This window comes from Lissotriton helveticus, chromosome 1_1 (assembly GCF_964261635.1).
Source record: "Lissotriton helveticus chromosome 1_1, aLisHel1.1, whole genome shotgun sequence".
In the NCBI taxonomy this organism is placed as follows: Eukaryota; Metazoa; Chordata; class Amphibia; order Caudata; family Salamandridae; genus Lissotriton; species Lissotriton helveticus.
The window spans coordinates 103,872,423-103,892,204 of NC_136057.1; the positions used below are offsets into that span (position 1 = coordinate 103,872,423).

Consider the following 19,782-nt stretch of genomic DNA (forward strand, 5'->3'; position numbering starts at 1 on the left):
ACAATGCTGGCTCCGCCCCCTGTGGTGCATCTAATGACCCTAGCCTGGCCAGTGAATAGTGAGAGGGGCCGAGCCCATCAGAGTGCTCCCAAACCAGCTGCGTCTGGTTTTGCTAAGATCCTACACCCTGGAGACAAAGGGATTTTGTGTATAAAAAGAGGCTGTGACCTCTTGTAAAAGATTCTTGTGTTCCTACATGAATCTACCAGGGGCATGCTGCTGCTGGGGCCCAGAGGAAGGCTTGCCTCCCTGGGCCCTGCCCAGCCCCTGGATGCTGGATAACTGGGGGACTTGCTTTGCTGGGAGCTGCCTGCTCCTTTTCCTTACTCCTGGACCCCTTTTTGACTTTCTTTCTTGCCCACAAGACTTTTGCAAGCCTTTTGCAGCATGAGAGAGCTGTATTTTCCTTTGGGAATGCTGGCCTGTTGAGCGCTTGGTTTTTCCCTCTGGGAGCACGCCATGGGAACCCTGCAGCGCTGGGCTGCGTTGTGTGTGAGGGAGTCCCCCTGTCTGGGGACCCCCCCCTCTTTGTGCCCTTCGCAGGTGCCCACCCTGCATGATGGCCGCCGTGCCTATATTATTCTCCTTGCCCGTGTGCTTATTTAAATTAACACGGGTGCCACCCCGTTTAGGTGTGCCTTAGCGAGTGCCCACCTCGCGTCTACATTTTATGTGCCTACCGAGGGTGCCCACCCCTCATTTCGGAGTCTTCCCGCCGCGGCCCACCTGGTTGTGGGCGGGGCCGCCGAATGGAAGTGACGCTGGCACCAGGAAGAAGCAGCCGGCCGAGGGAGGGCTTCTCGCGGCCCGGGGCTCCGGTGAGTTATGGAGAGCCCTGGGGCCGCCACCAAGGGAAAGTGAAGCAGGTGCCTTGCAGAGGCGGGGTCCCGATTGAGAGAGCCCCGCAGAGTGCCAGCGCGTAGATGCCCCCGCCGCCGGAGAAGGACAGAGCAGCCCGGTGAGTGTTCAGAGCCGGGGGAGAGTAAGCAAAACGAAGGCACCATGCCGATGAGTCCCTCAGAGCAGCCCCACTTGGCAGAGGGCTGCTCCAACGTTTGCGGGCATGATTGTTCGAGGAGCCGAGGTAGTTCCTCCGCCCCCATGTTTGTTTTAGAGCCTGAGAACACCATCATTTGGTACAAGTGCCTACTCGGGCCCAGAGGGGCCCACACTTGGTTGTTTTATGGGGGTGGTGGTGTCGGGCACGTTGTCGGTGCCCGCTCCCCCCCGTGCCCATACCAGCGCAGTGCCCGTTTTCAGAGCGGCCCAATGGCAGCGGGCCGCTTCAACTTGGGGGCATGTATTTCTTTAAAGAGCCCGGTGGCTCCAAGGCCCCGGTAATCTAGAGAGCCCGATGGCTCAGTTTTGCGCAGTCTTTGTGTTTGAGGAGCCAGAGGGCACATGTAGTGTTCTAGAGCCTAGAGGGCTCCAATGTTGGCGCAATTTGTTTCTAAGGGCTAGCGAGAGCCCCCTGACGCAGTTTTGACCTCAGCTGCCCAGCACTTTGTGGGCAGCTGCTCGATTTAGGTTCTTTTCTTTCTAGGGACATGTACTTTGACTCAGGAGTGAGTCGCACACCTTCATCCCTACATTGGCCTTCCCCAGCTGCGCAGCACTTAGTGCCAGCTGCAGCATTTAGGCCGTGTTCTGTCCCTGTCCCCAGCTGCCCAGCAAGTACTGGGCAGCTGCTACGTTTAGGTGTTTGGCGCAGTGGCGCAACCTGGACTTTGTTGTGAGTTATGTGCTTCGTAGGGTGCTAGGAAATGTACTGTGTGTTGTATGTTTTGCGCACCGTGTGTTCTGGTACATCTGAATGTGTTTTTAAGCGTCATGTGTCTTCACTGACACTTCTGAATGTGTTTTTATAAGTCATGTGTTTTCACTACACCGCTGAATGTGTTTTTATGCGTCATGTGTCTTCACTGACAACGCTGAATGTGTTTTTATACATCATGTGTTTTCCCTACACCTCTGAATGTGTTGTTATGCATCATGTGCAAAGCTTCTAGCCTATACCTCTGAATGGGTTTCCATGCTTCATGTGTAAGCTTCTAGCCTATACCTCTGAATGTGTTTCTATGCATCATGTGTGAAGCTTCTGCTTGTTCTATGTTCTAGTTCTACCAAGTGCTTATTCCTGACAGTGGTCCGTGTGGCCCTGTCCTGTGTACATATAATCCCTTGTAAATCTTGCCCGTGCCAGTTGGCACAATGTACATCCTGTGATTATGATTCTGATGTGTTTTGATAATACAAAGGCTATTTTTATATAACCTTGTGTGGAGTTCCTTTTGTGGGGGGCCTTGGATGTTGTTGCTGGTGGGTGCGTGCGCAAATGCTTTACACATCGTCTCTGAGATAAGCCGGACTGCTCGTGCCAAGCTACCAAGAGGGTGAGCAGGGGTTATCTTGGCGGGTGACTTCCTTGCCCTGACTTAGAATGATGGTTTCTGCCTGACTTTGGCGCAAGCCTTAGCCAACCAAAAATCCCATTTCTAACAAGAACCCATTTCAAAAATGTAAATTACAGAAGCTATAAAAGAACATCCCAAGAAACAAAACCCCGGGCCTGGACGGCCTCCCGTGGAGCTTTATGAGATATTCTCACGGTACTGGTCCCCCAATTAGGGCGCCTGTACCAGGAATCACTAGACACAGGGTCCCTCCCTCCTACTTCACGGCAGGCACTGGTCACTTCCCTCCCAAAACTAGGCAGGAACCCCAGGGACATGTCCGGATACCGACCTCTCTCTTTATTAGACACCGAATATAAAATATTAAGAAAAATATTATCCCGTAGACTACTTCAATATTTGCCAAAACTACTAAACATAGATCAATGCTGTTTCATGCCTGCCCAAAACACCTCCCTCAGTATTAGGCGACTATACCGCATATTGACTTCTACAACTGCGGATAACACTGAAGTTGGTTAAATCTCCCTAGACCTGAGGAAAGCTTTTGACACACTAAGCTGGAAATACATGCTAACTGCCCTTTTGAAATTTGTTATCCAGAGGGAGTTTGTGAGATGGGTTAACTTATCATACACGGCACCTACTGCACGGGCCCGCACGGGTGCCCACATTTCACAGGCTTATGCGGTAGCCTGTGGCACGCGTCAGGGATGCCCGCTGCCTCCGCTTTTGTTCATATTAGCACTCGAACCATTAGCCATCAAACTACGCTCCGTTGCAACAGAAAAGGGTATTAGGATCGGAAACAGCAACCATATTCTCTCATCATACGCAGATGATATTATTCTTTATTTAAACAACCTACAGGGTGATCTTGAGCCCATCTCAAGTATATTTGTTCCCTTCCAAAGTCTTTCAGGCCTTTCCATGAATGAGCCCAAATCGTATGCCTACTAGTTCAATGACACAGCACGGGTAGAGCCGATCCACTTTGGCCCCTGGGCATTCCCAGTTGAGCCTACTACTTTCAAATAACTCGGCATACAAATATATAGGGGAACGCAGGAACTACTGGACGGTAACCTATTACGTGCAACCAAGGCACTTAAAATCAGATCGCATTCTGGACCTTATTACCACTTTCAGTGGCGGGGAGAGCTGCCATTTCAAAAATGGATATGCTCTTGTTAGAAAGGCGATTCCAGGGGAGACAGAAGATGTCTGACTGCCGCCCCGAAACCCACCTTTCCGTATGGAATTGGCCGAGCGCCGTCGAGAGGCCTCCTTGGCGAGGCTCCTCTCCTACTATCGTAACAGCCGAGCAATCACACCACCACAGAGAGACACTACACCAGAGTAGGTTTAAGAGTCTTTATATAACGAATAAAGGCAAGATTCCGCGGCAATATGTACAGGGGGATCGTGGGATCCCAACAAAGTCTCAATGTCCGGGGAAGGGGGTAGCGGGACAGTCTTGGTACCAGCTGGTACTGGGCAACCCTGCGCACAGCTCTCAATCCTCGAGCTGGGGGCGTGCCGGGAGCCGCGACAGCGTCAGCAGGGCTCCGAAGATGGTTCAGCTTGGTAGAGCCGCGACAGCGTCAGCAGGGCTCCGAAGATGGTTCAGCTTGGTAGAGCCGCGACAGCGTCAGCAGGGCTCGGCGGATGGTTCAGCTTGGTAGAGACGCGACAGCAGGGCTCGGCGGATAGTTCAGCTTGGTAGAGCCGCGACAGCGTCAGCAGGGCTCCGAAGATGGTTCAGCTTGGTAGAGCCGCGTCAGCAGGGCTCGGCGGATGGTTCAGCTTGGTAGAGCCGCGACAGCGTCAGCAGGGCTTCGACTCCCAGATACAACTGCTTTCCTGATCCAGGGCTGGCCCAGATATAGGACTGGAGTCCTTTGATGTCCGGACCCTCTCGCCTGGGGGTCAGAGGGGCCGGGATGAAGGTGTCCAGACACCCAGCAGGAGGGTGGAGCCAGCGCCCAGGGAGGCCGGGGGGCGATCGATACCAGGGGTCCGGGGACGACTGGAAGGCCATCGAAACTCCTCTCCTCCGGGATCCGTCAAGTGGCCACTTTACCACCTGGGTTGATCTTGGTGCCACGATGTCGGGGCTTCGCTGGGCCGTGGCCGGGGTTGGGCCGAGGCCACGTGCTCGGGACGTGATGGGCCCAAGATGGAGTCGGGCCTGAGAGGGTGGCCCGGGGTGGTGACCGGACCTGCAGAGTTGGGGCGAACCGGGTTCGCCGGGTTCCAGAGGGGGAGAGCCGGGGTTTGCCAGGGGCGGCTCTCGTCGAGAGTTCGTTGAGGGTGGTGTCCGGAGGGGCGACAGCGGGTCGAAGGAGGGCCGATGTCGTCCAGGGTCCGCCATGCGGGAGGGGTAGGACCACGCCACGAGGCCGGGCCCAACACACGTCCCCTCCAGCTGAAGGCGGGGAGAGTCACCCATCTTCTTGGGGATTCTCCTCGTCAAGGCGGAAGAAGCGGGACAGGCCGTCAGCGTTGGCGTGGTCGTTGCCAGGCCGATGTTCCACAGTGAAGTCCATCCCCTGCAGGGAGATGGACCATTGCAGCAGCTTCGGGTTCTCGCCACGCATCTGCATCAGCCACCGCAGGGGCCGGCGGTCGGTCTGGACCCGGAAGTGGGTGCCGAAGAGGTAGGGCCTGAGTTTCTTTAGGGCCCAAACGACGGCGAAGGCTTCTCTTTCTATGGTGCTCCATCGTTGCTCTCGAGCCAGCAGCCGCCGGCTGATGAAGGCCACAGGTTGGTCAACCCCCTCGGGGTTCACTTGGGACAGGACCGCCCCGATGCCGTGCTCCGAGGCGTCGGTTTGGACCACAAACTCTCGGCTGTAGTCGGGGGCCTGGAGCACAGGGGCGGTGCACATGGCAGTCTTTAGAGTCTCGAAGGCTGCTTGGCACTCGGGGGTCCAGTGCACCTTCTGTGGTAGTCTTTTGGAGGTCAGTTCAGCGAGGAGCCCCACAATGCTCCCGTAGTCCTTTATGAAGCGCCGATAATATCCAGTGAGCCCCAGGAAGGCTCGGACTGCTGTCTGGGTGACCGGGGGCTCCCAGGCCACGATGGCGTCGACTTTGGGTTGGAGGGGAGCCACCTGGCCGCTCCCCACTTGGTGCCCCAGATAGGTCACGGACCATTGGCCTATCTGGCACTTGCTTGCTTTCACTGTTAGTCCGGCCCACCGGAGGGCCGTCAGGACCTCCCAGAGGTGTCTCAAGTGTTCGCTCCAGTGGAGGCTGTACACCGCAATATTGTCCAGGCACTGAACTCTTCTAGCCCCGCCAGCACTCTGTTCACTAGTCTCTGGAAGGTAGCGGGGGCGTTTTTCATGACGAAGGGCATCACCTTGAATTGGAAGTGGCCATCGGGGGTCCAGAAGGCAGATCGCTCTTGGGCACCAGGAGTGAGGCCGATCTGCCAATACCCGGCCGTGAGGTCGAAGGTGCTGAGGTATCTGGCGGCCCCCAGGCGATCGATCAGTTCATCGGCCCGGGGGATGGGATGGGCGTCGGTCCTGGTGACGGCATTCAGCCCCCGGTAGTCGACACAAAACCTGAGTTCCGGGGGGGCGCCGGGGGTAGCGGCTTTAGGGACCAGGACAACTGGACTGGCCCAGGGACTGTCTGAGGGTTCGACCACCCCTAGGGCTAGCATCTTGGCAACTTCGGACTAGATGCAGGCCCGAACTCGGTCGGGAACTCGGTAGGCCCGGTGTCGCACGGGCGGGCTGTCCCCGGTGTCGACATCGTGGACACACCACTGTGTGACCCCAGGAGTAAGCGAAAATAGGTCCGCAAACTGCCCCAACAGCTCTTGGCAGTCCTGGTGCTGTTCGGGGGTCAGGGCGGAGGAGAGGGGAACTCCCTCGACGGAGCCATCTTTTTCAGAGTACTTCAGGAGGTCGGGCAGGGGCTCGGAGTCGTCTTCGGCCCCGTCATCTGTAGCTAGCAGCAGGCTCAGCTCCGTGCGGGCAAAGTGAGGCTTGAGCCGGTTGGCGTGCAGGATCCGGAGGGGGTTCCTGGGGGACTCCATGTCCACCAGATAGGTGACGGGGCTCTTGCGCTCCACCACTTTGAAGGGCCCCATCCATTTGTCCTGGAGGGCACAGGGTTCGACCGGGGACATGACCCAGACTTGTTGGCCCGGCTCGAACTCGATGGACGAGGCGTTCTGGTCATACCAGCGTTTCATCTCCTCCTGACTGGCTTCTAGATTGGCCTCGGCAAGTTCCCGGAACTTCCGAGTCTGGTTCCGGAGGGTCAGGAGGTACCGGTAGACATCTGGCAGGGCATCTCGGACTGTATTCTCCCAGCCTTCTCTGACCAGGCTGAGGGGACCTCGGACAGGGTGTCGATACAATAGTTCAAAGGGGCTGAACCCCAGGGACTTCTGAGGTACCTCCCGATAGGCAAACAGGAGGCATGGTAGTAGGACGTCCCATTTGCGGCGGAGGGGTTCTTCTAGGCCCTTGATCATCCCCTTGAGTGTTCTGTTAAACCGCTCCACAAGTCCATTCCCTTGGGGGTGATACGGGGTGGTGAACTTATATGTGACCCCGCATTGTTGCCACAGGGACCGCATATATTTTGATATAAAGTTCGTGCCCCGATCACTCACGACCTCTTGGGGCAACCCCACTCGGGAGAAGATTCCCATTAGGGCTCGGCCCACCATGGGGGCCGTTATGGTCCGGAGGGGGATGGCTTCTGGGTAGCGGGTGGCATGGTCCACTAGGACGAGGATGAAGCGGTGTCCTTGTGAGGTGCGGGGGTCCAGGGGCCCCACGATATCGATCCCTACTCGCTCGAAGGGGGTTGTCACCCCGGGAAAGGGTTGGAGCGGGGCCTTGGCTTTTCCCCCCGCTCTTCCCGCTGGCTTGACAGGTCGGACAGGTCCTGCAGTGATTGCTGACATCGCTGCGCATCTTAGGCCAGTAGAAGTGGGTCACCAGGCGGCTGTAAGTTTTGTCCTGCCCCAGGTGCCCGGCGAGGGGCCCGTCGTGTGCCAGGTTTAAGAGGAAGTCTCTGAATCGTAGGGGGACCACCAACACTCGGCTGGCCCCCAGTTCCGCACTTTTCTGTTCACTGTATAGGAGGTCGTGGTCCCAGTAGACCCAGTGGGACCCCGACGTGTCCCCGGCGGCTTGAGCGGCGGCTTGCTGCCTGGTCCCCTCGAGGGAGGGACAGGTCTTCTGTTCCTGCCGGAATTGTTCTCGGGTGGGACCACCTTCCTGGCGCCATTGGCTTAGTTCCGGGATGTCGCCGAGTTCGGCGAGGTCTTCGCGGGTGGGCCCTGGTGGCCCGGGCTCAAGGCCGGTTTCTTCATCGATGGTGGGTGGCGGAGGTGCGGGCCATTCCTGTTCTTCGGTCGGGCGGCCTCCGCCGGCGCCGGGGCCCGAGCTGCCATGGATCGGGTTGTCACACAAACCCACTCGGGTAGCCCCAGCATCCCCAGATGCTCTCTCCGCTCGACTTGGGCCCAGGGAGAACTCTCGAGATCGTTTCCGAGGAGGCAGTCCACAGGGGCGTCGTCCCTGACGGTCACCTTTAGCATGCCCGACCCCCCTCCTCACTCGAAGGGGATGTGGGCCATCTGGCACAGGGTCTCGGAATTGTCGGCGGCCAGCACGGGGCACAGCACATTCGGTAGGATTTGTTCGGGGGTCACCAGGTGGCAGCGGATGGCTGTCACACTGCCTCCAGTGTCACGGAGTGCTTCGGTCCGGCGCCCATTAATGTTGACCCACTGACGGTACTTTTGGGTGTTGCTAGGGAGTGGAGCCCGGGGAATCATGTCTCTCTCGCCCAGACAGACTAGGGCCATGGCGGCTGGCTCCCACTCGGTCTGGTCCTCGTTGTAGACCTCTTCTTCTTCCTCTCCTCCTTCCCCCAGGGCTGTGGCAGCGATTTGGCGGGTTGGAGGTCCGGCCACGCCGGTGCGCTGGTTCATGGGGCACTGGGGGTCACTGGCGAAGTGACCTGGCCGCTGGCATCTGTGGCAGGTAAGGTTCGGGTGGGGCCCCGGTCGTGCTGGGGATGCCCCTCTTCGGGTCAGGGATGGTGAAGTGTTGTTCTGGGGCGACCCCCGGGGGGGACTCCGGGGCGGCACCGGCGGGAAGTCTCGGCTCCGGTCCTGGCCTCCTCCGCCGCCTCGCTGGCGGGGGTGCCCTTGCATGTTCCGTCCGGATTCTCCTATCGGGGTCTGGGGGACCCGGGTGCTCACCCATCGATCGGCCTCGACGGCGAGTTTCCGTGGCTCGGTTAGCTTGCTGTCGAGTAGATGCTGTCGGAGCTCGACAAAGCAGTTGTTGGAGAGGTGCTCCCATACGATGAGGTCGAACAGCTGCTCGTAGGTGGTCACTTTGCTGCCCTTTATCCACCCTTCTAGCGCTCTGCTATAAAAGTTCACGTACTCCACCCACGTAGTACCGGGGATCTTTTTACAGTCTCGGAATCTTTGCCGGTACATCTCAGGGGTGAGTCCATACCGGGTGAGCAGGGCGTCCTTCATGTGATCATAGGAGGACATCACGTCGTCGGCCAGGTCCAGCAGGGTGTCTCTTCCTTCGCTGACGAATCTCCCCCATAGGCCGGCACCCCAATCTTTTCGGGGTATGCGGTGCGCGGCCATGGCGACTTCGTAGGCCTTAAACCACTGCTGGATGTCGTCATTTTTGTAGTACTCTTTGACGACATCCTTGGGAATGTGGACCTTCGGGTCGGCAGGAGGCGGGGGGTTGCGGAGCACCGCGGCACCAGCTTCTTCGCTCTTGGCCTTGATCTCCAGCTCTTTGAGGCCACGCTCGCGTTCGAACGTGAGTTTCTTTTCTTCTAGTTCGCTCTGTCTCCGTCTTTCCTCTAGGTCTCCTTGCAGCCTTAGTTGCTCAAGGGCGATTTTCTTTTCCGCTAGCTGGAGTTCTCCATCCAGCCGGAGTCGGGCGAGCTCCAACTCGTGGAGCCGGCTTCTCTCTCGTTCTCGGGCATCTTCGTGGGAGAGGCCCGGATCTCGGTTGGTGTTTCTTTCCTCTACGGGGGCTGCTGAGGTCCCCTGGTGCACGTCTGGGACCGGTTCACCTCCGGTCGGGGTGGTGTCTCTCGGGCCTCCACCCATGTTTGCAGCGCTTCCTTAAAGTCTTCTTTGGTACTTAGTCCGGTGGTAGCGATACCTAAGTTTTTGCAGAACTGTTTGAGTTCTTTATGTGTGTAATCCTCCAGTAGTTCCTTCTGGAACTCTGCGGTCGTTCCGGCTTCTTTATCGCTCATGGTTGCTGTGGTCTCTGTTAGTAGTGGGCGAGTTGCTCGCTGTACGATATGCGTCGGCTCGGATCCCGTCGCCTGCCACCAAGGTTAGAAAGGCGATTCCAGGGGAGACAGAAGATGTCTGACTGCCGCCCCGAAACCCACCTTTCCGTATGGAATTGGCCGAGCGCCGTCGAGAGGCCTCCTTGGCGAGGCTCCTCTCCTACTATTGTAACAGCCGAGCAATCACACCACCACAGAGAGACACTACACCAGAGTAGGTTTAAGAGTCTTTATATAATGAATAAAGGTAAGATTCCGCAGCAATATGTACAGGGGGATCGTGGGCTCCCAACAAAGTCTCAATGTCCGGGGAAGGGGGTAGCGGGACAGTCTTGGTACCAGCTGGTACTGGGCAACCCTGCGCACAGCTCTCAATCCTCGAGCTGGGGGGGTGCCGGGAGCCGCGACAGCAGGGCTCCGAAGATGGTTCAGCTTGGTAGAGCCGCGACAGCGTCAGCAGGGCTCCGAAGATGGTTCAGCTTGGTAGAGCCGCGACAGCGTCAGCAGGGCTCGGCGGATGGTTCAGCTTGGTAGAGCCGCGACAGCGTCAGCAGGGCTCGGCGGATGGTTCAGCTTGGTAGAGCCGCGACAGCGTCAGCAGGGCTCCGAAGATGGTTCAGCTTGGTAGAGCCGCGACAGCGTCAGCAGGGCTCGGCGGATGGTTCAGCTTGGTAGAGCCGCACAGCGTCAGCAGGGCTTCGACTCCCAGATACAATGCTTTCCTGATCCAGGGCTGGCCCAGATATAGGACTGGAGTCCTTTGATGTCCGGACCCTCTCGCCTGGGGGTCAGAGGGGCCGGGATGAAGGTGTCCAGACACCCAGCAGGAGGGTGGAGCCAGCGCCCAGGGAGGCCGGGGGGCGATCGATACCAGGCGTCCGGGGACGACTGGAGGGCCATCGAAACTCCTCTCCTCCGGGATCCGTCAAGTGGCCACTTTACCACCTGGGTTGATCTTGGTGCCACGATGTCGGGGCTTCGCTGGGCCGTGGCCGGGGTTGGGCCGAGGCCACGTGCTCGGGACGTGATGGGCCCAAGATGGAGTCGGGCCTGAGAGGGTGGCCCGGGGTGGTGACCGGACCTGCAGAGTTGGGGCGAACCGGGTTCGCCGGGTTCCAGAGGGGGAGAGCCGGGGTTTGCCAGGGGCGGCTCTCGTCGAGAGTTCGTTGAGGGTGGTGTCCGGAGGGGCGACAGCGGGTCGAAGGAGGGCCGATGTCGTCCAGGGTCCGCCATGCGGGAGGGGTAGGACCACGCCACGAGGCCGGGTCCAACAGCTCTCAACACTGCTATATTATTTCACAAATCTGCCCATAGTAGTAGTACCAAAAAACAGCTTCAAGACCTTGAACATGCTGCTTTTAGAATTAATATGGGGTGGGGCCGCAGGAGAGTGGGGCTCTTGAAAATTCAGCTGAGTACTGACCAGGGAGGCTTGGGGGTCCCGGACTTTGTGGCACACTGCTATGCGGGTAAACTTTAAAGGCTATCATACTGGACTGCAGGTCATAGCCTCCATGAGACAGGGACGACGCAACAGACACCAGAGCAGCAGACCCTCCATGAAAAAAAAGGGACGACGCCACAGACACAAGACCAGAGGACCCTCCATGAGACAGGAATGACGCAACAGACACCAGAGCAGAGGACCCTCCATGAGACAGGGATGACGCAACAGACACCAGAGCAGAGGGCCCTCCATGAGACAGGGATGATGCAACAGACACCAGAGCAGAGGACCCTCCATAAGACAGGGATGACGCAACAGCAACCAGAGCAGAGGACCCTCCATGAGACAGGGACGACGCAACAGCAACCAGAGCAGAGGACCCTCCATGAGACAGGGACGACGCAACAGACACCAGAGCAGAGGACCCTCCATGAGACAGGGATGACGCAACAGACACCAGAGCAGAGGACCCTCCATAAGACAGGGATGACGCAACAGCAACCAGAGCAGAGGACCCTCCATGAGACAGGGACGACGCAACAGACACCAGAGCAGAGGACCCTCCATGAGAAAGGGACGACGCAACAGAAGACACCAGAGCAGAGCACCCTCCATGAGACAGGGATGACGCAACAGACACCAGAGCAGAGGACCCTCCATGAGACAGGGATGACGCAACAGACACCAGAGCAGAGGACCCTCCATGAGACAGGGATGACGCAACAGACACCAGAGCAGAGGACCCTCCATGAGAAAGGGACGACGCAACAGAAGACACCAGAGCAGAGGACCCTCCATGAGACAGGGATGACGCAACAGACACCAGAGCAGAGGACCCTCCATGAGACAGGGATGACGCAACAGACACCAGAGCAGAGGACCCTCCATGAGACAGGGATGACGCAACAGCAACCAGAGCAGAGGACCCTCCATGAGACAGGGATGATGCAACAGACACCAGAGCAGAGGACCCTCCATGAGACAGGGACGACGCACCAGACACCAGAGCAGAGGACCCTCCATGAGACAGGGATGACGCAACAGCAACCAGAGCAGAGGACCCTCCATGAGACAGAGACGACGCAACAGACACCAGAGCAGAGGACCCTCCATGAGACAGGGATGACGCAACAGCAACCAGAGCAGAGGACCCTCCATGAGACAGAGACGACGCAACAGACACCAGAGCAGAGGACCCTCCATGAGAAAGGGACGACGCAACAGAAGACACCAGAGCAGAGGACCCTCCATGAGACAGGGATGACGCAACAGACACCAGAGCAGAGGACCCTCCATGAGACAGGGATGACGCAACAGACACCAGAGCAGAGGACCCTCCATGAGACAGGGATGACGCAACAGACACCAGAGCAGAGGACCCTCCATGAGACAGGGATGATTCAACAGACACCAGAGCAGAGGACCCTCCATAAGACAGGGATGACGCAACAGACACCAGAGCAGAGGACCCTCCATACCCTGGAGGAAGGACCCCAATAGCGGCTCCCCCTTTGCTGAAAACAGCCCTCAGGTATTGAAAAAAACAATCCAATACACTAAGAGGTTACTCCCCTACGCCCCTAATGTTCCATGGTTAGGGATCCCCACACAAACAAGAGTAATAAAAACTAGAAGCATCTCCGGATGGACAGGAGAAGGTGTGAACACTGTTGGGATGCTGTTCGCTGACAGTGTTTTATTAGACCATGAGAACTTTGTTGGAAAGCAAGGGGTACCAAATTCACTTTACATTCTACATGCGAGCATCAGTGGGTACATTAGACGGAACTGGGCACTAGATAGCAGAGCCCCCCACACACAATTTAGTGCATACATTACACCTTATGGGCAATGGAAGGAATTTCTATGGCTGAACAAGGGAATTCGCTCCCACACAGCAGTTTCACTGGAGGCGCTCAGAGAAAAGTGGAGCACTGATATAGGTAAAGAAACAATTGACAAGGAATGGGATATCAAATTAGAATACCCCAAAAAAGTATCCTGCAATGCCAAATTAAAACTTATTCAACACATGGTGTTACAAAGGGCCTACCTGACACCGCACCAATTAAAAAAAGATGTACCCGGAGGTGGGAGATCACTGTCCCCAATGCTTTGCACAGACTGCTGATCTGCTACATATGTTATGGGCTTGTCCTCGATTGCTCCCCTTCTGGGCAAATGTGATGAAGGTCTATGGAACTGTTACAAACATAATAGGGACACACACCGCAGAATACTGTATACTAGGACTGCGCCGTAAACGCAAGAAACAAACAGTGCAACCTGATTTGCGAACTTATCCCTAATATTGGAAAACCCCTCAATTATTATGAGGTGGAAATCCGCATTGCCCCCTGCAATGCTGACCTGGCATGGAGAAGTAGTCAGATGGGGAAGGGCCGAAAGCATGGCAATAAGGAGGGAGGAAACCAGGGGATTATGAAAGACCCCTATTTCACTAGAATGGGACGCATTGCTTGAACTCTTTAAAATCCTCTGATGCTTCATTACATTAAGACGCTGTAGTTTAGATACTCACCCACCAATACAAAACGTAGAAAACCAAAAACAGATCCCCCTAGACATGAACTAACCAGATACACGCACAGCTGTAAACCAATTAATTGGAAATATAAATACGAACAGGGACTAAACCATTTATTTATCGGCTCATGGGAGGACAGGAGAGAGTCTAGGGAAGGAAGGGGATGGGAATGTTTAGTTGTAATTTACAGTAAGGCGGGGGTATGATAAGTTGATGTAGAATGAATGAATATAACAGTGACACCAGTACTGCTACTACGAGTTACAACACAGTTACTGCATCTTCTACGGTGGTAACACCTCTTTACAGAATAGAAGTACGTTGTAATGATCGCCCTCTGATTACAGTAGGAAACTCTGATATGTATTTTGTTACATATGATTCGCTGTCTCGCTGGATTGTTCAGCATAAAAATCAATAAAATATGGTTTTTTTAAAACAGAGAAGCATGGGAACTTTTTATAGTACATTTGCGATGACGGTTGTCTGGCTGAAGAATATTATAAACTAATCCCTCTCCTGCAGTACATAGTAACACATGACATGTGGCCTCAGCGAGTCCTAGAGATGGAGGGGTATCATACATGCATCTTAAACCGGAAGCTGTTCTCGCTCACTGGAGTGGATGCCATAATTGAACATTTAAAGGGCTTTCTGTGAGTTGAAACTGTTCATGTGCACTGGAGTGTACAACGTAACAGAAGATTTTGAAGGATAAAATGTTAAGCAAGTTTTGTGTCAAGAACTATCAATTCTCTTAACTATACAAAGGTGAGGATTATGCTTCTCAATCTTTGCTGCAATATTCGCAGCAGCCATTAAGACAGTCAAACACAAAAACTACATTTACCATCAATTCAGTGACTAATCAGAGCATACATGTCCCTTTATCAATCAGAGGCACCAAAACTATTCTTCTCTCTGTGCTCAATTGACCAAAAGATCAACAACTTGGAACTTCACTTCCAGAAGAACAAAAAGTCACTGTAAACAAACAGAATTTTAACGATCCGGATTTCCACTATAGAGCAGAACCCTCCAGGAGGTCATGGAAGTGAAACTTTTGTCACTAAAGACAGCAACTCTAGATGAATCACAGATCCAACCTGTTAATGGCACAATACCTATAAGACCTGGCCCCTTCCTAAAGAGGCCTTTCCTGCACTAATGCTCAATACATCAAACAAGGTAAGGTCCAACCCAAAACAGAACATTCAAAGAATAGAGAGGGACTTCAAATGAACATATTCAAACAAGACACAATTATGGAATATAAGATTAAGGGCTTGATTTATTACTTGGAGGATGGCCTGCAGTTTTGCCAATGGAACAGAATATATTACTTCATACCCATGGTGGAGAGCCGTCCACCTGATTTATAAATGACCACCAAGCAGGCAGTCATTTATCAAAATATGACGGCGGTTCCTGGCAATGTGTATTACTCTCTTCTACGGGGCTGTGCCAGCAGGACGCAGCCCTGTAGCATGGAGTAATTGTTTATTGTTTGCAAAAAGAAAATCCTGAAACTAGATTTTCTTTTTGTAAACAAAAAATATAATGCTCCTTTCGCCATGAGAGTCTTCTCCCATGGCGAGTGGAGCATTATAATGCTTTTATTGTTCCTTCTGGCAGTAAGAAACAGCATACAATTACTACATGTCCAGGATCTAAACTGGACGGGCATGTATCCATTTCTCCAATGGCTCTTACTCCTGAGGGCTGTTGGAGAAGTTATGCCACGGCGGAGACAAAGTAGTCTCATTAGGGACACACTGAAAGCTCACCTGCATTTAAATCAAGCAGATGGACCCTAATGTTGGCGGTATGCATATTCTGTCACTTTTGTGATGGAGTATACGCAGCACCAACATAATATTCAGGACCTAATTCACATCTAATGCACATGTTGACTAACACTGGGATAATCCTCATCCTGTGCCCGGACCGGAGGCTGAGATTATGCTTGTTTAAAGCTGGTCAACGAGCACAGATGGCACATTGGATATTGGTTTATAATAAAATGTCTTGAAAGTAAAATCAGATGACCAATCTATACAATCATTAGATCATCTAACCTGGCGCATAATAAAAAATTTTTGGACACCACTGAGCCCCTGACTGAGTGTGCCCAAATTTACTCATGTCAACCCGGTCTTCTGCCATAAAATGCCCAACCCATCTGACCAGATCAGCTGATCTGACAGGACCATATGGCTTTTGGCAATCAACAAATGGCCTTCAGGATCTTGCTTGAATCCCATCGAGCAAAGCTCATACGCTTTCAAACATTGTACAACACAAAATGTAGGCTCATTAGGGAAACCTGAATATGAAACATTTAGGAAAGGTGATATTCTATCTAGAAATGTGGCAAGACATCCCTTCAGGCGAAAATACCTCTTAGATCTTAAGCTCTTATAACCAAAGATCTGCTACATGACATCCAGCATACAAGCATCGTCAGTCGGAACAACAGTTGTTTCACAATCTGGGCTTTTCTCAACCCGTCTGCCTTTTAGTTAATTAAGTCAATAGAGCTCCCCTCTAGCCTCAACTCCCCTCTACTCCCCTGGACTCACATCCCCTCTCCCCCCTGGACTCACCTCCCCTCTACACCCCTGGACTCACCTCCCCTCTACACCCCTGGACTCACCACCCCTCTACATCCCTGGACTCACCTCCCCTCTACACCCCTGGACTCACCTCCCCTCTAAACCCCTGGACTCACCACCCCTCTACATCCCTGGACTCACCTCCCCTCTACATCCCTGGACTCACCACCCCTCTACATCCCTGGACTCACCTCCCCTCTACACCCCTGGACCCACCTCCCCTCTACACCCATGGACTCACCTCCCCTCCCCCATGGACTCACCTCCCCTCTACACCCCTGGACTCACATCCCCTCTAAACCCCTGGACTCACATCCCCTCTAAACCCCTGGACTCACCACCCCTCTACATCCCTGGACTCACCTCCCCTCTACATCCCTGGACTCACCACCCCTCTACATCCCTGGACTCACCTCCCCTCTACACCCCTGGACCCACCTCACCTCTACACCCCTGGACTCACCTCCTCTATACACCCCTGGACCCACCTCCCCTCTACACCCATGGACTCACCTCCCCTCCCCCATGGACTCACCTCCCCTCCCCTCCCCCCTGGACTCACATCCCCTCCCCTCCCCCTCCCTGGACTCACCTCCCCTCTACTCCCCTGGACTCACCTCCCCTCCCCCCCTGGACTCACCTCCCCTCCCCCTCCCTGGACTCACCTCCCTTCTCACCCCCTGGACTCACCTCCCCTCTACACCCCTGGACTCACCTTCCCTCCCCCCCTGGACTCACCTCCCCTCCCCCCCTGGACTCACATCCCCTCCCCTCCCCCTCCCTGGACTCACCTCCCCTCCCCCTCCCTGGACTCACCTCCCTTCTCACCCCCTGGACTCACCTCCCCTCTACACCCCTGGACTCACCTTCCCTCCCCCCCTGGACTCACCTCCCCTCTCTCATGGACTCACCTCCCCTCCCCTCCCCCCTGGACTCACCTCCCCTCCCCTCCCCCTCCCTGGACTCACCTCCCCTCCCCCCCTGGACTCACCTCCCCTCTCTCATGGACTCACCTCCCCTCCCCTCCCCCCTGGACTCACCTCCCCTCCCCTCCCCTCCCCTCCCCCTCCCTGGACTCACCTCCCCCTACACCCCTGGACTCACCTCCCCCTCCCCCCCCCCCCAGTCTCACCCTCTCTCTCCTCTTTCCTGAGTCTCTTCTCCTGCACTGTAGGAAACTAATGGACAGTTTCACTTCGCAGAAGCAACGGAGCCGATGGAGCTCTCCTCAGGCCTGTGAGGCGAACAGTATCCTGGTCACCGGGGGCAGCGTCAGCACCAGCAGCGGAGGCCGAAAGAAGCCTCCCTTCAGTATAACATTACCCCGTCCCCGCCCTCTCAGTAATGTCTGCTTCCGGGTCAGGGAGGTCAGCGTCAGTAACAGATGCTGCTGAGCTCTCCTCAGGCTTGTGAGTGTGATAGTATCCGGGTCAGCGGGGGCAGAGTGTTAAGATCAATAACTCCATAGAAACGATGATGAGTTAGGAGAATGTTTATTCCAATATTATAGAATAACTCCACCCGATGCGCGATGCCTCTGCTCACGGTCAGATCCCAACGAAGTGTCTGTCTTCCGTTAGGAAGGTTGACCGAGTGTCGGCATCGCGCGAGGATGTAACATTGATAAATAACACATTCAAATCATAATACTATATTGCGCGTGTCGTTCGCGTGAATACAACGCGGACGACACGCGCCACTTAAAGTGACCACTACATCACCTTCCCCCTTATAATAATGAAAACAAGTGAATGGAGGAAATAAGAATAGGTTAACATTAAATCAGTATCTTACAAAGTCATTGAACCTCATAGGTTCTTTGATAACTCTCCCGCGTGAAGATGTTGCCTGTGAAGAAAAAACATCCCTAGAACGTGAAATAGGAGGTAAAACTATGCTGGTGCTTGGTTGTTGACCCCGGTCTGATTGTAACGGATCAGGTTGACTTAGATCATTTACACGATTATTAGTGTTTGTTGGGTCATCTAACCAATGGCACCACTCAGAACAATCCATAGTCTCCTTCTTGAATTTTTTTATTATGTCAGCTTGTTGAGGTGAAACCTTCACCAATTGACGTTTGTTCCACCAACCCTTATTGTCCACAAAGGCTGCGCCTCTGCTGACCCTGATTACTTTCAAAGGACGGAGGAACTTTGATTCTCCTTTCTTCCCTTTCTTTGGGTTCTTAATTAAAACCCAGTCGCCAGTATAAATATCCACAGATGGAATGGAAAGATTATGACCAAATTTTTCTTTCATCATCCTTTGTTTCTCAACAACCTTTTTCCGAACATCATCTACATCAACACACTTCCTCCCAGATATTTTTTCAAGCCATGAAGGAAACAATTTGGAGTGTGTCCCTCTATTCCTTAGTAAAACAAATGGAGACACTCCTGTGGTGCAATGAGGGGAAGTATTGTAATGCCAAACTTTGTTTTTAACAAACTGAATAGCATTTGTTCCACAAGCCAGCGCTGTTTGAATTCCTTCTTTGATCACTTTATTTCCCCTTTCTACTAATCCATTAGAAGACGGGGAATACAATGCGACTTTAAGTTGTTTAATATCTAAATCACTGAGGAAATTTCTCATCTTTTCTGATACAAAATGTGTCCCATTATCACTGACTAGAACTTTGGGTGTCCCTTCAATATTAAAAATTCTCTTCAAAAATGAGATGGTCGAATCAGAATCAGGGGCCTCAACGAAGTCATGATACATCCACTTGGAGTAATAATCCACCAAAAGGATGACATATTTACAATCTTGTTCCAGCAGTGAATAAGGACCTGAAAAATCAATACCAACTTTCTCCCAAGCGGTATGTGGAAACTCTGTAGGGGACAATGGAACCTTTGTCGTATGCCAATGTTTATCAGACACTAAACATTCTGGGCATGAATCTATTAAATTCCTAACTTGTGAATCCAAAGAAGGCCACCAATAATGTTCTTTAATCCTCATGATTGTCTTAGTGGATCCTAAATGGCCTCTGTGTGCTTCACTAATGATCAAAGGTCTAAGATTAAAGGGAGGTATAAATTTATCTCCTCGTTTAGCGATGCTATTTTCTACTGAAATTTCATCAGCCATCTGTGAAAACCTCCTCAATTCCCCTTCCAGGTTCCTAGATTCAGGCCAGTTGTGTGTTGCATAATGTATGACTTTTAAAAGCACGGGATCACTGTCACTTGCCTCTTTCCAGCCATCCTCAGACAACATTGGGGACAAACTTTCCACGGCGTCCACTAGAGTAACACACTCAATATCATCCTGACAGGCATCCTCCTCATCATCCTTAACCATGGACAATCTGGAAAGGCAGTCTGCCCTAAAGTTTCTCCCTCCACTAATGTGCTTAACTTCGAAATTAAATTCTTGTAACTTACTGACCAGTCTCAATAGTCTAGCCGACATACTGGAAGAATT

General features: G+C 53.7%; 1 protein-coding gene across 1 annotated transcript in view; it reads right to left on the reverse strand.

Annotated features, from left to right (window-relative positions):
* LOC144767962 (uncharacterized) overlaps window positions 1–17,604 on the reverse strand; it is a 58,243-nt gene extending 40,639 nt beyond the window's left edge. Inside the window, exon 1 of the mRNA XM_078651320.1 lies at window positions 17,480–17,604. The gene's annotated coding sequence lies outside the window, so the exon portion shown is untranslated. The remainder of the gene's footprint in view (window positions 1–17,479) is intronic.
* Between the last annotated feature and the right edge of the window lie 2,178 nt (window positions 17,605–19,782).